The sequence below is a fragment of the Arachis hypogaea genome, chromosome 1 (genome assembly GCF_003086295.3).
Source record: "Arachis hypogaea cultivar Tifrunner chromosome 1, arahy.Tifrunner.gnm2.J5K5, whole genome shotgun sequence".
Taxonomy (NCBI): domain Eukaryota; kingdom Viridiplantae; phylum Streptophyta; class Magnoliopsida; order Fabales; family Fabaceae; genus Arachis; species Arachis hypogaea.
In genome coordinates, this window is record NC_092036.1 from 66686751 (window position 1) to 66705901 (window position 19151).

Genomic DNA, 19151 nt, shown 5'->3' on the forward strand with positions numbered 1-19151 from the left:
AATCTCTCCCAGGCCTCATAGAGTGTTTCTCCATCTTGTTGTTTGAAAGTTTGCAAGGAATTTGTTCACGACCTCCTCCCATGTAGCTAGGCTATTCTTGGGGAATGATTCCAACCACTTTGTTGCCTTATCTATGAGTAAGAAAGGGAATAAGAATAGTTTGTAGATGTCAGGGTGTACCCCATTGGACTTTACAGTATCACATATCCTCAAGAAAGTGCTGAGATGTTGATTAGGATCTTCTTGGGCACTTCCTCCATGTGAGCAATTATTCTGAACAAGTGTGATGAGCTGAGGCTTCAGCTCAAAGTTATTGGCATGAATTGTTGGCTTTAGGATGCTGCTGCCACAAATCCTTGGGTTTGGGTTGATGTAGGAGCCTAAGACTCTCCTTTCTTGCCCATCATGATTGACTGGGCCTCCCCTGGCATAGTTATGAACTTCTTCCTCATGATGATTCTCCATATTCTCCTCCATGTTTGTTTCAAAATACTCTTCCTCTTTTTCAGCACCAACGACTCTCTTTCCTCTTGCTTCCCTCCTTAATCTAAAGAGGGTCCTATCAGGTTCAGAATCAAAGGAAGTTGAAGCTCCGCTTCTCTTACCTGTCATACAACCAATCAAGGAGAAAAGCAAGAAAGAAAGTGGATGATGAATTACTTTGTTAGAGTGGTAGTTAGTGTGAGTGGTGCAATTGATCAAACAGTTAGAAGGGTGGAAGTATAGATAATCAAAGAAGAAGGAAATTGAGCTCAAAATAAGAGAAAAGAAAAAAAAAATAAAAAAATGCTAAATAAAAGAAAATTAAAATAGCAGGGAAATTAAATTGCTTAATCTAGCTCTCCAATCAATTTAATCACTGTCAAATTTAAGCCAATCCCCGGCAATGACGCCATAAAACTTGATTACCTGAATTCACTACCCCTTTTAAAAATTTAGTGAATCAGTTCTTTTGGCAAGCGCACCAAAATTATCGCCAAGTAATAACACACAGTAGAGTGGGATCATATCCACAGAGATTGGCAAATCCAAGCATTTTTAATTGATTGATGAATTAGTCAAGTAGATCAATAAGATTGTGAATTGTAGAATTGTAAATGGCATAAATGTAAATGACTAGAATATAAAGAAAAGTAATAAAGTGCAGAATTAGAAATTGCACAATGTAAAGCGCTGAATCATAAATAACTTGAATGTAAATGGGAATGGGGAATCGCTGAATGTAAAGTTAAGCTATAAAGAAATGGATAGATAATAATGGGGGAATTCATTGAGATTGGGAGATGTTGTCTCTTTGGATCAAATCTAGCTTACATCTTCTTCAATCATGCAACTCATTGACCTCTTGGCAATCTTGATTGATTGAGCCCCAATCCCTTGGTGACTTAATCTCTCAGATCTTGATCAATAGGCAATTCCTTGGTCTAATTGCTCATGAAGAGAGATATGCTTGGTCTCTGATTATACCACACACCCTTGTAGGTCCAGGTAGAGGGGGGATTATATGTCACGTATCTCATCACCAAAACCCAGAATCTACTCAAGTGTGAGAAGGGATTTCAAGCATGGTTTCATGTTTCCTTTCACAAGTTTCCCATGAAACCCAATTGCATTCAATCTCTTTCCCAAGATGATTGAACACTAAGCATTAAGAACGAAATTCCTCCTGACAAATCAAAGAGAAGATGAAGAGAAGAAGAATTTCACTATTATCAATCCATCAAGTACAACAGAGCTCCCTCTCTCAATGAGAGGGAAGTTAGCTACTCATAGCTTGAAAAGTACTCAAAAGTGGAGTAAAAAAAGTGGATCTAGAACTAACTGCTTAACCCTCTTCAATACTCTTTGGGGGTATTTATACTACTCCTAGTGAAAATAAGGAAATTACAAAAGTGAAAAAGGGAAAATTACATTTTGGAGGGAAAGAAAACACTCAATAAACGTGACTCCTTAGCTGGCGTGTGGCTGGCGCTTCATCGGCGTGTCAAGTGCCCTTCAAAATGGCTTGGCGTGCCACGCTCAATCCTTCAAGTGGCACGCTCGTCCCTTGTCAACCTTGGCGTGCCATGCCTTCGAACTCAAGTGGCACGCCATAATGGCATTCTTGTGTTGGCGTGCCATGCCTTCGAGCTCAAGTGGCACGCCCTTTGATTTTTCCACTTCGTTTGCCTCTGGAAACTTGAACTAGCGTGGCATGCCCAGGGTCTGGCGTGCCACGCCCTTGTTATGTGCTTGGCTAAGCTTCTCTGAAAAGTTACACTAGCGTGGCACGCCCAGGGTCTGGCGTGCCACGCCCCTTTGTTTGGCGTGCCACGCCACGAACTCAAGTGGCATGCTCCAATGATGCTTTGGCCTCTAAATTACACTGGCGTGCCACGCCTAGTTGCTCAAGTGGCACACCTAAGTGAAGAATAGTGATTGGCGTGCCACGCCTTCGATACCAAGTGGCACGCCCCATGTAATTGGCCTCCTCCACCCTCTCTGGAAACTTATACCAGCGTGCCACGCCTAAAGGTTGGCGTGCCACGCCCATGATCTTGTCTCGCTCCAGTAAGTGGCGTGCCACGCCTTGGCCTTCAAGTGGCACGCCAAAGTGACTTTTTGGAACTGGCGTGCCACGCCTTCGACACCAAGTGGCACGCCCAAGTGAGGTTGAGAGGTTGGCGTGCCACACCTTCGACTTCAAGTGGCACGCCCAGTCTTCAATTGACTTCATCCCCTTTTTTGGATCATTGTACCAGCGTGCCACGCCATACTGCTCAAGTGGCACGCCCATATATTTGTGCACTTTTCAAGCTTGGCGTGCCACGCCTGGGTCTTTAAGTGGCACGCCAAGGTGACTTTTTGGAGCTGGCGTGACACGCCTTCGACACCAAGTGGCACGCTGTAGTGGAGATTTTTCTTGAGGCAGCGAGTTGGCGTGCCACGCCTTCGACTTCAAGTGGCACGCCCATAGTAGTTGATGGGTCAGGCGTGCCACGCCCAACCTGGCATGCCACGCCCCTTTTGTTTCCTCTATTTTGCCTTCTGAAATTTTGTACTAGCGTGCCACGCTTAGTCCCTAGCGTGCCACGCCCACATGCATGCTTTGATCTCCTTTCTGGAATTTAGTACTGGCGTGCCACGCTTAGCTCCTAGCGTGCCACACCAGTACATTTTTATGGCATTTACCCTCAAGTGACAATCCAATCTCACACGCGCAGCTTCTTTTTTGTCTTCTTCCCATTTTTGATACCTTTTTCACCTGCCATTCAGCACAACTGATCTCAAAGTAGTGTACCATAATATTCATCAAATAATGCATTAATTGTACTGATCAAATGAGATTTGTGCTCTTTTATGGTCTTCTTTATGCAAGAAAGAATGGTAGATGATGCAAGTCATCAATATGCCTTAGCTTATATTATTTTATCACTCACATGTTGTGGCTACCATGTAGTTGAGACCATACTCTTATTTGGCATTAGCCCCCGCCTATGTTTTATTTGCTTTGATATCTTTGTTATGGGCTTAATTTTCTTTCTTTTTCACTCCTTTTAGGCTGGCCACCACGAAGGAAACAAAAAAGCTTTCAAATGGGGTACAAGCAAGTCCATCCGCACAACCTTTTGAAGAAACTCATCAGTTGTAACAACTCGTCCAGTTGCACATCTTTGCATGCACCGAGGACGGTGCAATCTTTAAGTGTGGGGAGGTTGGGGACTGATCTCCGTGGGTAATTAATTCTCTTTCCAACACCAATTTTTAACTTTCTTTGTTAGCTAGTTGTTGCATTAAATGTTAGGTTGCATGTTAGTTATAATTTGTACATATTTTACCACTTCTTTTTATGTTAGGACTACTTGGTTAGAGTGATGAGTTCTTTTCCAAGAAATTATATTAGGGCATTTCACTAATTTGAAAAAAAAAATTGTTGAACTTGCTTGAAGAATTTATTTTGGAACATGGTTTTTGAGCTAAGAACACACAACCTTGTGAGATTGAGCCTACTTGATCAGTTGCATCTTATCAACCAATATATTTTGTTTCGGTGTGTATTGTTCTCTCTAAGATTGAGATCTTTGTCTTGCTTGATTCTATATCTCCATTGTTTGGTGTATGCATGCATATGTTTGATTAAGGCCTTTGCTTCACAAAGCTCACATACCCATATGGCCTTACCCTTTCACCATCCTTTGCAAACCAATGTTGAGCCTATTCTACCCCAGTTGTTCGTTATTTTAGCATATTACTAACTCTAAGTGAAAAATAATGAATGTCCCTGATTTGAATCCTTGGTTAGCCTAGACTAGTGAGAAGTGTGTATATTTGGTTTAAGAATTGGGTATGTTTTACTTTTTATGAAAAATGTGAAAAAGAGTTAGGCGCATGTTCATACATTCAATGTCTTAAGCATATGCATTGATCTCTCATATATAGTACCCACCACAAGAATAAAAGAAAAAGAAAAAAAATAAAAATAATAATAATAAAAAGAAAAAAAGGAATAAAAAAGAAGAAAAAGAAAAATAAAATAAGATAGCAATAAAAATGGGACAAAATGCCCAAAGTAAGTGATGATAGCAATGCATATGTATTGTATGCAAATTTGGGGTGCTTGAACATGTGGCAAAAGATAGTTAATGGACAGTTAGGTTTTGTATTTCTAATTACATGGATTGTTTTAGGTTAGGTGGAAAGTTTAGGTTAATCAAGGATTCAAATTTTAGTCCACTTGACCAAATACAATCCTATCATCACCCTATCCCCGTTACAACCTTTCAGAAGACCTCTTGATATGTGTATTCATGCACTAAACATATGGTGATTGTTAGAAGAAGGGCAAGCCTTAGAAAGCAATATTAGTAGAGGATTGAGAGAATCAACCCTATACACTTGAGCGACTAGAGCGGATACACATCCGGTGAGAGTTTGATGCTCAACTCCTTGTTCCCGACTTTCATGAGCTTTCTTCTTGAAAGTCTATTTGTACCTCATTTTGAGATTTGGATTAGTAGAATTCATAAGTCCTCATGAATACCTTAGCCCTACTTGCTTATATATGTTCTTGGAGATTGATTTACTTTTAACCAAGTAGGTAGAAACATTTAGTTGTATTCATATAGATAGGTTGCATCGCATGTTGCATTTAATAAATTCTACCTTCCCTCTTCATCCCTTTATAGCTTCTCTTGAACTTAGCATGAGGACATGCTAATATTTAAGTGTGGGAATGTTGATAAACCCTATTCTTAGGGTTTACCTTGTGCTAAATTTAGTTGATTTTGTCAACTATTCTCACACTTATTCATACAATTTGCATGGTTTTAAGATTCCTTCCTAATTTTGTGCTATGAATGAAAACATGTTTCCAAGGCCTTAAAATCACTAATTTTTAATCATCTCTTATTACCATTCGATGCCGTCATGTGTTTGTTAAGTGGTTTCAGACATTATAGGGTAGGAATGGCTTAGAGGATAGAAAGAAAGGATGCAAAAAGTGGAAGGAACAGAAGAAAATGAGGATTTGAGAAGCTGATGCCGATGCGCACGCATGAACGACGCGTGCGCGTGATCGCGCCATACTCCGAGCGACGTGTACGCATGACATGATGCGTACGCGTGATCAATGCATCTTCGAGGTGACGCGTACGCATGGCTGACGTGTACGCATGACGAGCGGCACGTGGCTCACTAAATAGAAATCGCTGGCCCAGTTTCGAGCCCAGTATGCAGATAAGAGGCTGGGAGTGAAAGAGGATAGGGGGGATCACCATTCATACACATTTTGAGTTTTTGATGTAGTTTTCTAGAGAGAGAGGCTCTCTCCTTTCTCTAGATTAGGGTTCTTAGTTTTCTTCCTTTTAGATCTAGATCCCTTTCTTCCTTTGCTTTAATTTTCCTTTGGTCTAGTATTTTACTTCTCTTGTTAATTCCTTTATTTTGTTAATTTTAGTTTATGAACTCTTTTGTTGATTTCCATTTTCTTTTGATGCAATTTATTATTTCCATGTCTTTTTATATTTGTCTTAGTTCCTATTGTTGATTTCTTACTTTGATTAGTTGTAGCTTCCTTTAATTCTTGCAATTTACCATGCTCTATGTTTATGCCCACTAAGTGTTTGATGAAATGTTTCTTTTGGTCATGAGTTAGATTCTTCTCCTCTTGGCTTGGGTTGAATAATTGGAGACTCTTGAGTTATCAAACTCTTTTGTTGATTGATAATTGGAAGTTGCTCATTGACTTGAATGCCACTAAAGCTAGTATTTCCTTATGATTTGACTAGGACTTGTGGATAAGAGCCAATTGTATCCACTTGACTTTCCTTCATAGTTAGAGGTTAACTAAGTGGGAGCAATGGACAATTGTTGTAACAATTGATGATGATAATGAAGATAGGACTTCTAGTTCTCATCCCTTGCCAAGAACTTTCTTAGCTATTAGCTTATTTCTTTTGCTATTTACATTTCTTGTCTCTTATTATAAAAACCCCAAAACATTCCTTCATAGCCAATAATAAAGCATTTCATTGTAATTCCTAGGGAGAAGAACTCGAGATTAATACTCACGGTTATTTTATTAGGGTTGAACTAATGACAAACAAATTAAATTTTGGTTGAGGATTGTTGTTGGTTTAGAACTATACTTGCAACGAGATTTCATTGAGAAATTCTTTACCAACAATTTCCCTCCATCACGGCGGCGCTGAAACTCAGAGAAGTGAGGTTGGGCTCCATGTATGGGACGGCAACTCCTCTTTGTTACCTCCATCGTGTCTCTCTCTCTCTCTCTCTCGACGCCTCTTCCTCATCCCTGTTCAACCGGCACCAGTGGACTCCACCCACGGCAATGGCGACGTCTCGGGCAGCAGTGACGGCACACGGTAACGTGCGACAATGGCAATGGTCCTATCTCATCTCGGTCTCGAGCTTCCTTCTCTGTCTTCGGGATTCTTAGTGACGGCGGTAATGACACACAGCAGTGGTGCGTCCCCCTCTCCTTTTTCCGTGTGCAATGGCGCCTTCCTCTCCCTTGCGCTCTTTTCCCCTTCCTTCATTCTTCCCAATTGAGTTCCCCCCTTCTCTCGTTTCTTCCCTTTCCTGAACGTATGGACATTGTGTCTAATTTAGGGATTGGAAAATTAAGGTTTTATTTAGGATTAAATATATATGAGTAATATAACAATTTTACAAAATTTTCATGATGGAATAACAATTTAGAATTTGAATATAATACTATAAAGATTACTTTCAAAACGTATAAGATTTTATCTATCAATTTGTTAACGAGTTCAAATAATTATTTCTAATTTAAATTATAAAGTAAACATACTAATCACATTTTATAAAATACGGTTAAACTCGAAATATCAATAACCTAAATTAAATTATACGATCTTTCATTATCTTTCCATCATAACTTTAATTTCAAATTATATAAAATAACTAACTATGAAAATTTACACAAGAATATTAATTGAATTAATCCCAAACATTAGTAAAACTAATTTAATTACTCTTAATTGATAAGTTTATAAAATAAAGAGTTCAAATTAATAATAACTCGTAACTTTTCCTAATAAAAGTTACTTAAATTAAATTGTACAATACTTTCTTATTTTTCAATTACTAACAATATGCAAAATATTCAATTATAATAAAATTGCTTAAGAATCTTAATTGGTCTAAAATGAAATTATCTCCGAATCTATTTAATTATTTCTAATAAAGTAATTTCTACAATTATAAAGTTTAAACTTAATAAGATAAAATCACAATTTATTCATAATTAGATTTTCAAAAATGTAGGATGTTACATTCTATCCAACTTACAAAAATTTTCGTCCTTGAAAATTGATCTAAGATGAAGAAAAAAAATTATATTCACATCCCTTTTGAATATTTTAAAGAGATCAAGAAAATCATATCACAAACATAGAAAAAAATATATTAGGTGATGCAAAAATTGATAAAAATAACTTGACGCAAACCAAATTTCAAAATCCAAAATCAAATAGGTACAATATTCGTTCAGAACTCTTAACCGAGCATGACCACTTCCTCTTGTGCCTCAAAATTCCACAACTCCTTATAACTTCATATACTGACCAGATTCACTTTCCGCACGCACAAATCGCATCCCAAAGAACTAACGCATATAAGGAATACAAAACATGAGAAGAGAAAGATAAATGGCACGAAAGGTTTATGCAAGAAATTTGAAGAATACTCAAGTTCGCAATTGTACAAGATGGTATTTCGCAAGGATTTGAAGGAATACATGAGATCATCAACAAACAAGGATATATATATATATAAGTAATGAAATGGAGCATAAAGGGAGTTAATTCAAAACTTAGGAAGAAATTTTGATTCTAACAGTTTCAATATGAACATTATTAGAGAAAATAGTACAACAATTTAGAACAACTTCAATTTGAAATAGAGAGAATTAGTTTGTCTTTTTCAAAGGAAATATATAAATCCAACATTTTTGAAAGTACTAAACTAAGTATAAATAATATGTTATACCGATTTAATTTCAAATCAAAACAAATCATGTGTGGTTTGTAAATTAAATCTTGTTTGGTGTTAAGGGCAAAATATTTTCTTTAAAAATCTTGGAGGATACAAGTACATAATTAGGTATGGATAGCCATAAAACTATAGTAAAGTTGGAAGAAAATTAGCTCCTATTCAAAGAATAAATTCTAAAATAAAATTTTCTATAAATCAAAATAAGATAAGTGGTTGATAAACCCCGTTTTTAGGGTTTATCTTGTATTGGATTTCGAGCATTTTGTTAACCTTTTCTCACATTTATTCAATAAAATAGCATAGTTTCATGATTGTCTCTTAATTTATGCTTAAATGTGAAGACATGCTTTTAGACCCTTGATTTGATAATCTTAATCTTCCTTTGATTCCACTAGATGCCTTGATGTATTTGCTAGTGATTTCAGACTGAAAAGGGGTAAGTATGGATCAAAGGAGTGAAGAGAAAGCATGCAAAGTGGAGAAATCATGAAAAGCCAAAGATTTAGGATACGTCCATGGATGCCACGCAGAGTAGATGCATATGCGTGATGTGCGTGTATGCGTCGATGCTGGCACGTGATTTTTAAGTGAATTCGTGCTTAGCAAATTCACAGAAGCTGTGGGGCCCAATCTGAACCAACTTTGGCGCCAAATGCACAAAAGGACCAAGGATTAAAGGAGGAAGGCAATCAATTCCATCATTAGAGACAATTAGGCTTTAGTTTTAGTTTTCTAGAGAGAGAAGCTCTTTCTTCTCTCTAAAATTAGGATTAGGTTTAGGCTAAAATTTCTTAGATATAGGTTTTAATCTTTGCTTTCATCTACTTCTACCTTTCAATTCTATGTTGCTACATCTTGTTCTTCTATTCTCTTGTTGCAATTCTTCTATTTTGTTCCTACACTTTGTAAGTGATCTACTCTTGTCTTTCTTATTTTCTTTTAAAGCAATTTGAGATAATTCATGTTAATTGTGTTTTCTTTGATTGTTGTTGTTAATTCTTTGCAATTAATTGTGTTAGATTTCATTCTTGTTGTCAATTTACTATGCTTTCCTTTTGTGCTTTCCAAGTGTTTGATAAAATGCTTGGAAGGATGTTAGAGTAAAATTTTATATTCTTGGCTTGAGATGGTAATTTAGGAACTCTTGAGTTACTAATGTCTAAGTGATTGATGATTGGTAGCCATTGACTCTAGCTCTCATTAATTCAATTAGTGAATAGTCAAGACCTATGGATTTAGATTGATATAGCTAATTTGACCTTCCTTTACTAGTTAGAGGATGATTTAATGAGATTGATCCTTGCAATTATCATGATGTGATTAGTGATAAGGATATAGATCCTTGACTACCAAACCTCGCCAAGACCGCTTTATCATTTGATTTTCATTGCCATTTACTCTTCCTAATTCTCATCCAAAACCCCAAAATATACAACTCATAACCAATAACAAGAACACTATCCTGTAAATCTCGGGAAGCTAAAATCCCAGTGGTCAATACCGTTTGTGCTAACCAGAGCTTCACTGTATGGTCATGTGGAGATTCAAGAAGAGAATTCTGACAGAAAATTTACATTCAATGGCCATAGGTTGAAGTACTATCTTAAAGGTGAGATTGATCACCAGAGGTCCGCTCATCTGCTGAACTAGCAGAACTTACTGTCAAGCTAGTGACGTTAAAGAAGTACTTGTCGGGAGGCAACCTGATGTTTTCGTATCCTTTAGTTTGATTTCTGTTGGTATGATTTTGTTATTTATTTGGTTTTAGTTGAGTTTTTACTATTTTTCCTTTGTTTTACATATGTTTGGATCATGCACAGTCATTGAAATTGAAACAGGTTCCTGGATATAGAGTTTCGGACACCTTGGAGAGGCTGAATTCAGATTAGGTGACGCCTAACTTGAAAATCTAAAGTTAGGTGCCACAAGCAGCATACAAAGCGATAACTTTCTCTGGAGGGTTGGCGCCTAACTTGAAGTTTCTCAAGTTAGGCACCACAAGACGCATGCAAAGGGGATTCTTCTTTGCCTGGTCTGTGCCTAACGTGAGAATTCTTAAGTTATGTACAAGGTGTGAGCATCCAATACAAGTTAGGCGCAAGGAAGCATCGAGTTGGGTGCAAAGGCAGCTAGCACACTCGGGAGACCTCAAGTTAGGCACAACATTTTCGAAGTTAGGCGCAAAGATTGAAGGCCTTCAATCCAAGTTAGGCGCAACAATAAGCCAAGTTAGGCGCTGAATGTGGGTTTTTGCATCAAGTTAGGCACACTAAAACTAGGAGTTAGGCGCCAGTATTGAGCACCCTTCAATCATGTTAGGGCGGGTGCAATCAAGTTAGGTGCAGCCTAACCACAAACACCAAGTTAGGCGCGCATCTACCCCAGTTTAAGCGCAGCCTAACAACCCCCCACCTTTGAGCAATTCAAAACCAAATCCTGCCCCAAATCTTTCCTAACTCGGTCCCCACCCCTCCAATAAATCCAAGATCCTTTCCCTTTTTCCTAGCCTTATCCCTGCAACCCTTCACCCGTGAACCTTGTCCCCCCGCCCTTTCATAACCCCCTCTCCAAGACTTTTCCGTAACATCCTAACCCCCTCCCAAGAACAGCTCATGACTCACCCCCTCTCCAAGACTCACCCGTGACCACAACACTTGCCATCCCCAATGAAACCCCCTCCAAACCTTTCTATATAAGCCACCATCCTCTCCTACTCCAACTACAACACAAAAACCTTCAACACCCACTTCTATACACACAAAACAACCACAACATCTTTCAACCATTCCCTCTGTGCCTTACACCACAGCCCCCGTCCCTTTCCCCCTTCCTTGAAGAACCACACTTCACCTACACTTTTAGCAAAACTCCGATAGCCCCTAAACCCCCACCTCCACCTAACAGTACCCGCCTTCTCCCACCATCCAAACCCCTCCTTCTTCTTTCACCTTCTTCTGCCCTTCTATTATATTTAAAAAAAAGCAAAAAAAAGTCGAACAGAAAAGAAAAGTTTTAGAATTAGTTTTTTATTTTCTGCTTTTATCATTTGTTCTTTAATTTCTTGCTTCACCATCTACTTCCTCCACTTTGTATTTCTCTAATTTGCTCAGGGACAAGCAAAAATTTTAAGTTTGGTGTTGTCACGTTGCTATCTATTTTTTTCTATTTTATCTGTTTTCTATAATGGCATCCAAAACTACTATACCTTCAAAGAAAAGAAAAGGAAAAGAGCCGGCCACCAGTTCTCATGATACACACAGATTCAGATCCAAGCTTCATGAAGAACATTTTTATGAGCATACTTTAAAAAGGGGTGTGACTTCGAAAGTGAGATTTGCACTAAAATCGGATGAATATTCGGAAATTTAATATCAAATTGACAGAAGAGGTTGGCGATTTCTATGCAACCCACACACTGAGGTGGGGCAACTGACGATCCAGGAATTTTATGAAAATATCTGGATCACATACATGGATGTAGAAGGAGTTAATGAGAAGAATTATCTGAGCTATGTAAGAGGAAAAGTCATTGACTTCAGTCCAAGGAACATCTGTCAGAACTATTACAGTGAGAGGATACATGTGGACCAAGAATTGGATCTAGTTATTGAAGCATTATGCATTCCGAGTTCTCAGTAGAGGGTAGGTGCTGAGGGAAAGCCGAACCACTTAAAGAGCACTGAGCATACTCCTTTAGCTAGAGGATGGTTGGACTTCATCCGAAAGTACATCATGCCTTCTAGAAACCGGTCCGAATGCACTGTGGACCGGGCTATCATGATTTACAGTATCATGAAGGAAGAAGTGGTAGAGGTGGAGGATATTATCCCAGAGCAGATATACAGCATTGCCACATCTGATTTATCGCTTGTGTGATGTAGGGATAAAGGTGGAGAATGATTTCCCCATTCTTGTTGAGAGACCAATCACAAAGAAGAATATGGAGACTCACAGGGAACAATGCAAGGTCCACGGAGAAGAACAGGTTGAGGAGGAAGCTCAACAAGATCAGCCACCACTGCCTCAGGGACACTACTTCCCACCTCAGGAATACTGGCAGCAGCTCACCTCCTCCATTGAGCATATGAGGATCACGCATGACAGCCGTTGGCAGCAGTACACTACATCTGTTGAGGAGATGAGGGAGACACAAGACCGCTGCTTGGAGTATTTCACTGCCATCCTTGATCAGATGAGAGTTGATCAAAACTTTCAGCACCAGGAGATCTCTCAGCTGAGACAGGAATATAGCCGCCTGAGAGGCCCGTACGGAGCACAGCCTGAGGAGAGAGATCCCCACCATGGTGATTGAGGTGGTCTAGTTCCTTCCACTTTCTATAGTAGTTTGCCATTACTTTGATATGTTCTTATTTTCTTCTATTTTGCTTTAGTTATTGCATGATCTTTTGTTATTTAAATTCCTAGGTTCTAGTTTAATTCTGTTATTTTGAAATTTTAGTTATTTATCTTTAAATTGAAAGAGATATCTCATGAACCGCTCACTGAGCTTGAATCTAAAAAGAAAAAGAAAAGGAAGTGATGTATTGCATGAGAAATTGAGTTTATGACTAAGAGTAGTCTTATTTACTTAAATGTGGTGGTATTTTTTGTGATTCTGAATGCATGACATGAACAGTGTATATCTGAATTTGAATTAAAGGATGTTGATGTATAAGGAATAGGAAATTAGAGAAATATTATGAATTTTCTGAAGTTAGTGAAAGTTTAATCCTTGAAGCAAAAGAAATAGCAAGGGAAAAATAAAAAGCAAGGTCCAAGGCTTTGAGCATCAATGACTAGGGAGGTCAGACATGATTAAAAGCTCAAAGAGTTGTTTCCCTAGTCATATGCTTGTAGTATTTTTGTGTCAAGTAATCCTTAAAACAGAACACTTAGAGTCGAGACCAAGTGCATTTAGCAGAGTAGCCAAAGGCTTTCAGCACCACTGTCTGGGAGTAGCTAAAAAAATCAAAACTTCAAGAGAGTTCCCCAGTTAAGTGCTTGTGGTGTTCTTGTGTCAATTTACCCTTGAGACAGAACATTTAAAGTCACAGCTAGACTCAAGGTCCAAAGAACCAATTAAAAGATAATCAAAGGATATCTGCTGTGTTTAAGGATTAAACTGAAGTATAAAGATCAGAGAATTCATAATATTATCTGGATTCTAATTCCGAATGACAATGACATCCATCTGATTCAAAGGAGAGTGAGATGCCAAAACTATTTAGTATTGCAATTATAAACCCCACTTCGCTAATTGAACTCTCACTCTCATGCAAATTCACATCCTAAGCCTATGTTAGTTTTAGTTGCTTGAGGACAAGCAATAATTCAAGTTTGGTGTTGTGATGCGTGAGCATCTTTCCTATCTTTTCCTAGTGAATTTGCATTCAATTTGTTGAGTTTAATCAAGAATTAATTATCTTTTAGATATTATGGATGCTACTTTGAGACGTGTGCAATTCTATTTATTTTAGGTAGCATTCGCCTGGATTTGATGGAGTTTTCGCAGAAAAAGAGAAGAAGGTGAACGATGCTATCAACCCTAACCTTTTTGCACTCAAACCTAAATAACTTAAGCTACCAAAGTCCAATAGATGCAATTCTAGTGGCATTGGAAAGCTAATTTTCAAAGCTTTTTTCAATGATGTACAATAGTCTATACTTCTTCTCCACCAAGTCAGCAAGGGTGGCACCTAACTAGAGGTTTCTCAAGTTAGGCACCAAGATCAACTAACTCCATAATCCAAGGCAACCAAAGTGGCTCCTAACTTTAGAAATCTCAAGTTAGGCACCAGGACAAGACCAAGACAAGAAAATGAGGCTGCCAAGGTTGCGCCTAACTTGTGAAATCTCAACTTAGGCGCCAAACACAACACAACACGCAAATTGGTTTTGATTCCTTCAAGTTAGGCGCACTCCACATTCAAGTTAGGCGCAAGACATGACCAAGTGCCCACTCCATGCTGGCCACTGATGATTGGATTTTTGACGGTTTAGAATTTCACAAATGAATTCTCGTTGCAAGTATTGTTTCTAAACCAATCACTAATCCTTTCATACAAAAAGTTGTTTGTCACTAAAACAAACCCCTAAAAAGTATAAACCGAAGTATTCAAACCTCGAGTCGTTCTCCCTAGGAATTGTAATAAAGTGTCTTGTTATTGGTTGTGAGTTATTTTGGGGTTTTTAAGATTTTATACAAGAAATATAAACGGCAAGGAAATAAACTAACAACTAATAAAGCTCTTGGCAAGATATGAGTACTAGAAGTCTGGTATGCGAAATTGTGATCAATACTTTTCACAACACAAATAATCCCCGGTGATGAATCCAAAAACTTGGTGTTCAATACCATGGCATAAACACAACTTCGCACAACTAACCAGCAAGTGTACTGGGTCGTCCAAGTAATAAACCTTACGCGAGTAAGGGTCGATCCCACAGAGATTGTTGGTATGAAGCAAGCTATGGTCACCTTGTAAATCTTAGTCAGGCAAACTCAAATGGGTATGGTGATAAACGAATAAAACATAAAGATAAAGATAGAGATACTTATGTAATTCATTGGTAGGAATTTCAGATAAGCGTATGAAGATGCTTGTCCCTTCCGTCTCTCTGCTTTCCTACTGTCTTCATCCAATCCTTCCTACTCCTTTCCATAGCAAGCTTAAGCAAGGGTTTCATCGTTGTCAGTGGCTACCTCCAATCCTCTCAGTGGAAATGTTCAACGCACCCTGTCACGGCACGGCTATCCATCTGTCGGTTCTCGATCAGGCCAGAATAGAATCCAGCGATTCTTTTGCGTCTGTCACTAACGCCCCGCCCTCAGGAGTTTGAAGCACGTCACAGTCATTCAGTCATTGAATCCTACTCAGAATACCACAGACAAGGTTAGACCTTCCGGATTCTCTTGAATGCCGCCATCAGTTCTAGCCTATACCACGAAGATTCCGGTTAAAGAATCCAAGAGATATTCACCCAATCTAAGGTAGAACGGAGGTGGTTGTCAGTCACACGTTCATAGGTGAGAATGATGATGAGTGTCACGGATCATCACATTCATCAAGTTGAAGAACAAGTGATATCTTAGAACAAGAACAAGCGGAATTGAATGGAAGAACAATAGTAATTGCATTAATACTCGAGGTACAGCAAAGCTCCACACCTTAATCTATGGTGTGTAGAAACTCCACCGTTGGAAATACATAAGTGATAGTGTGATCATTGGTTTCGGCCCCAAAGAGGGAACCAGAAGAACCAAGATGAAAATACAATAGTATAATGTCCTACTTATAGAAAACTAGTAGCCTATGGTCTACAGAGATGAGTAAATGACATAAAAATCCACTTCCGGGCCCACTTGGTGTGTGCTTGGGCTGAGCATTGAAGCATTTTCGTGTAGAGACTCCTCTTGGAGTTAAACGCCAGTTTTGGTGCCAGTTTGGGCGTTTAACTCCCATTCTTGTGCCAGTTCCGGCGTTTAACGCTGGGAATTCTGAGGGTGACTTTGAACGCCGGTTTGGGCCATCAAATCTTGGGCAAAGTATGGACTATCATATATTGCTGGAAAGCCCAGGATGTCTACTTTCCAACGCCGTTGAGAGCGCGCCAATTGGGCTTCTGTAGCTCCAGAAAATCCACTTCGAGTGCAGGGAGGTCAGAATCCAACAACATCTGCAGTCCTTTTTAGTCTCTGAATCAGATTTTTGCTCAGGTCCCTCAATTTCAGCCAGAAAATACCTGAAATCACAGAAAAACACACAAACTCATAGTAAAGTCCAGAGAAGTGAATTTTAACTAAAAACTAATAAAAATATACTAAAAACTAACTAGATCATACTAAAAACATACTAAAAACAATGCCAAAAAGCGTACAAATTATCCGCTCATCACAACACCAAACTTAAATTGTTGCTTGTCCTCAAGCAACTGAAAATCAAATAAGATAAAAAGAAGAGAATATGCAATGAATTCCAAAAACATCTATGAAGATCAGTATCAATTAGATGAGCGGGGCTTTTAGCTTTTTGCCTCTGAACAGTTTTGGCATCTCACTCTATCCTTTGAAATTTAGAATGGTTGGCTTCTTTAGGAACTCAGAATCCAGATAGTGTTATTGATTCTCCTAGTTAAGTATGATGATTCTTGAACATAGCTACTTATTGAGTCTTGGCCGTGGCCCAAAGCACTCTGTCTTCCAGTATTACCACCGGATACATACATGCCACAGACACATAAGTGGGTGAACCTTTTCAGATTGTGACTCAGCTTTACTAGAGTCCCCAATTAGAGGTGTCCAGGGTTCTTAAGCACACTCTTTTTGCCTTGGATCACAACCTTATTTCTTTCTTTTTCTTTTTTCTTTTTTTTCGAATTTTTTTTTTGTATTCACTGCTTTTTCTTGCTTCAAGAATCATTTTAATGATTTTTCAGATCCTCAGTAACATGTCTCCTTTTTCATCATTCTTTCAAGAGCAAACATTCATGAACCACAAATTCAAAAGACATATGCACTGTTTAAGCATACATTCAGAAAACAAAAGTATTGCCACCACATCAAAATAATCAAACTGTTATAAAATTCAAAATTCATGCAATTCTTTTCTTTTTCAATTAAGACATTTTTCATTCAAGAAGGGTGATGGATTCATAGGACATTCATAACTTTAAGGCATAGACACTAAGTTACTAATGATCACAAGACACAAACATAGACAAACATAAGCACTAAAATTTCGAAAAACAGGAAAATAAAGAACAAGGAAATTAAGGAACGGGTCCACCTTAGTGATGGCGGCTCTTTCTTCCTCTTGAAGATCCTATGGAGTGCTTGAGCTCCTCAATGTCTCTTCCTTGTCTTTGTTGCTCCTCTCTCATGATTCTTTGATCTTCTCTAATTTCATGGAGGATGATGGAGTGCTCTTGATGCTCCACCCTTAGTTGTCCCATGTTGGAACTCAATTCTCCTAGGGAGGTGTTTAGTTGCTCCCAATAGTTTTGTGGAGGAAAGTGCATCCCTTGAGGCATCTCAAGGATTTTATGAGGAGAAATTTCCTCATGCTTGCTCCATCCTTTTCTTAGTGATGGGCTTGAGGTCATGCCTTCTCAGTTGAACCGGCTTCCCTCTTGAGTTTCTCTTCCATTGAGCGCCCTCTTCACAAATGTTTATGAGGACTTGGTCCAACCTTTGATTAAAGTTGACCCTTTTTGAGTTTGAAAGGGACCTCGGGGATCACCTTCTTCAAGGCCACAACTTCATAGAAGTGGTCTTGATGCACCCTTGAGATGAATTTCTCCATCTCCCATGACTCGGAGGTGGAAGCTTTTGCCTTCCCTTTCCTCTTTCTAGAGGTTTCTCCGGCCTTGGATGCCATAAATGGTTATGGAAAAACAAAAAGCAATGCTTTTACCACACCAAACTTAAAAGGTTTGCTCGTCCTCGAGCAAAAGAAGAAAGAAGAGAGTAGAAGAAGAAGAAATGAGGAAGAAGGGAATGGCTTTGTGTTCGGCCAAAAAAGGGGGAGAAGTAGTGTTTAGGTTGTGTGAAAATGAAGGAGTGAAGAAGGGTTTATATAGGAGTGGGGGGCTCATGGTCGGTCATGTATGGGTGGGTTTAGGAGGGAAAGTGGTTTGAATTTGAATGGTGAGGTAGGTGAGGTTTTATGAAGGATGGATGTGAGTAGTGAAGAGAAAGATGGGATTTGATAGGGGAAGGGTTTTTGGGGAAGAGGGGTTGAGGTGATTGGTGAATGGGTGAAGAAGAGAGAGAGTGGTGGGGTAGGTGGGGATCTTGTGGGGTCCACAGATCCTGAGGTGTCAAGGAAAAGTCATCCCTGCACCAAATGGCATGCAAAAATGCGTTTTTAGCCATTTCTGGCGTTAAACGCCGGGCTGGTGCCCATTTCTGGCGTTTAACGCCAGCTTCTTGCCCTTTTCTGGCGTTTAACGCCAGTCTGGTGCCCCTTTCTGGCGTTAAACGCCCAGAATGGTACCAGACTGGGCGTTAAACGCCCAACTGCTAGCCTCACTAGCGTTTAAACGCCAGCAGGTTCTTCCTCCAGAGTGTGCTATTTTTCTTTCTGTTTTTCATTCTGTTTTTGCTTTTCTCATTGATTTTGTGACTTCTCATGATCATCAACCTACAGAAAACATAAAATAACAAAAGAGAATAGATAAAATATAACATTGGGTTGCCTCCCAACAAGCGCTTCTTTAATGTCAGTAGCTTGACAGAGGACTCTCATGGAGCCTCAGAGATGCTCAGAGCAATGTTGGAACCTCCCAACACCAAACTTAGAGTTTGAATGTGGGGGTTCAACACCAAACTTAGAAGTTGGTTGTGGCCTCCCAACACCAAACTTAGAGTTTGACTGTGGGGGCTCTGTTTGGCTCTGTTTTGAGAGAAGCTTTTCATGCTTCCTCTCCATGGTGACAGAGGGATATCCTTGAGCCTTAAACACCAAGGGTTCTTCATTCACTTGAATGATCAATTCTCCTCTATCAACATCAATCACAGCCTTTGCTGTGGCTAGGAAGGGTCTGCAAAGGATGATAGATTCATCCATGCACTTCCCAGTCTCTAGGACTATGAAATCAGCAGGGATGTAATGGTCTTCAACCTTTACCAGAAC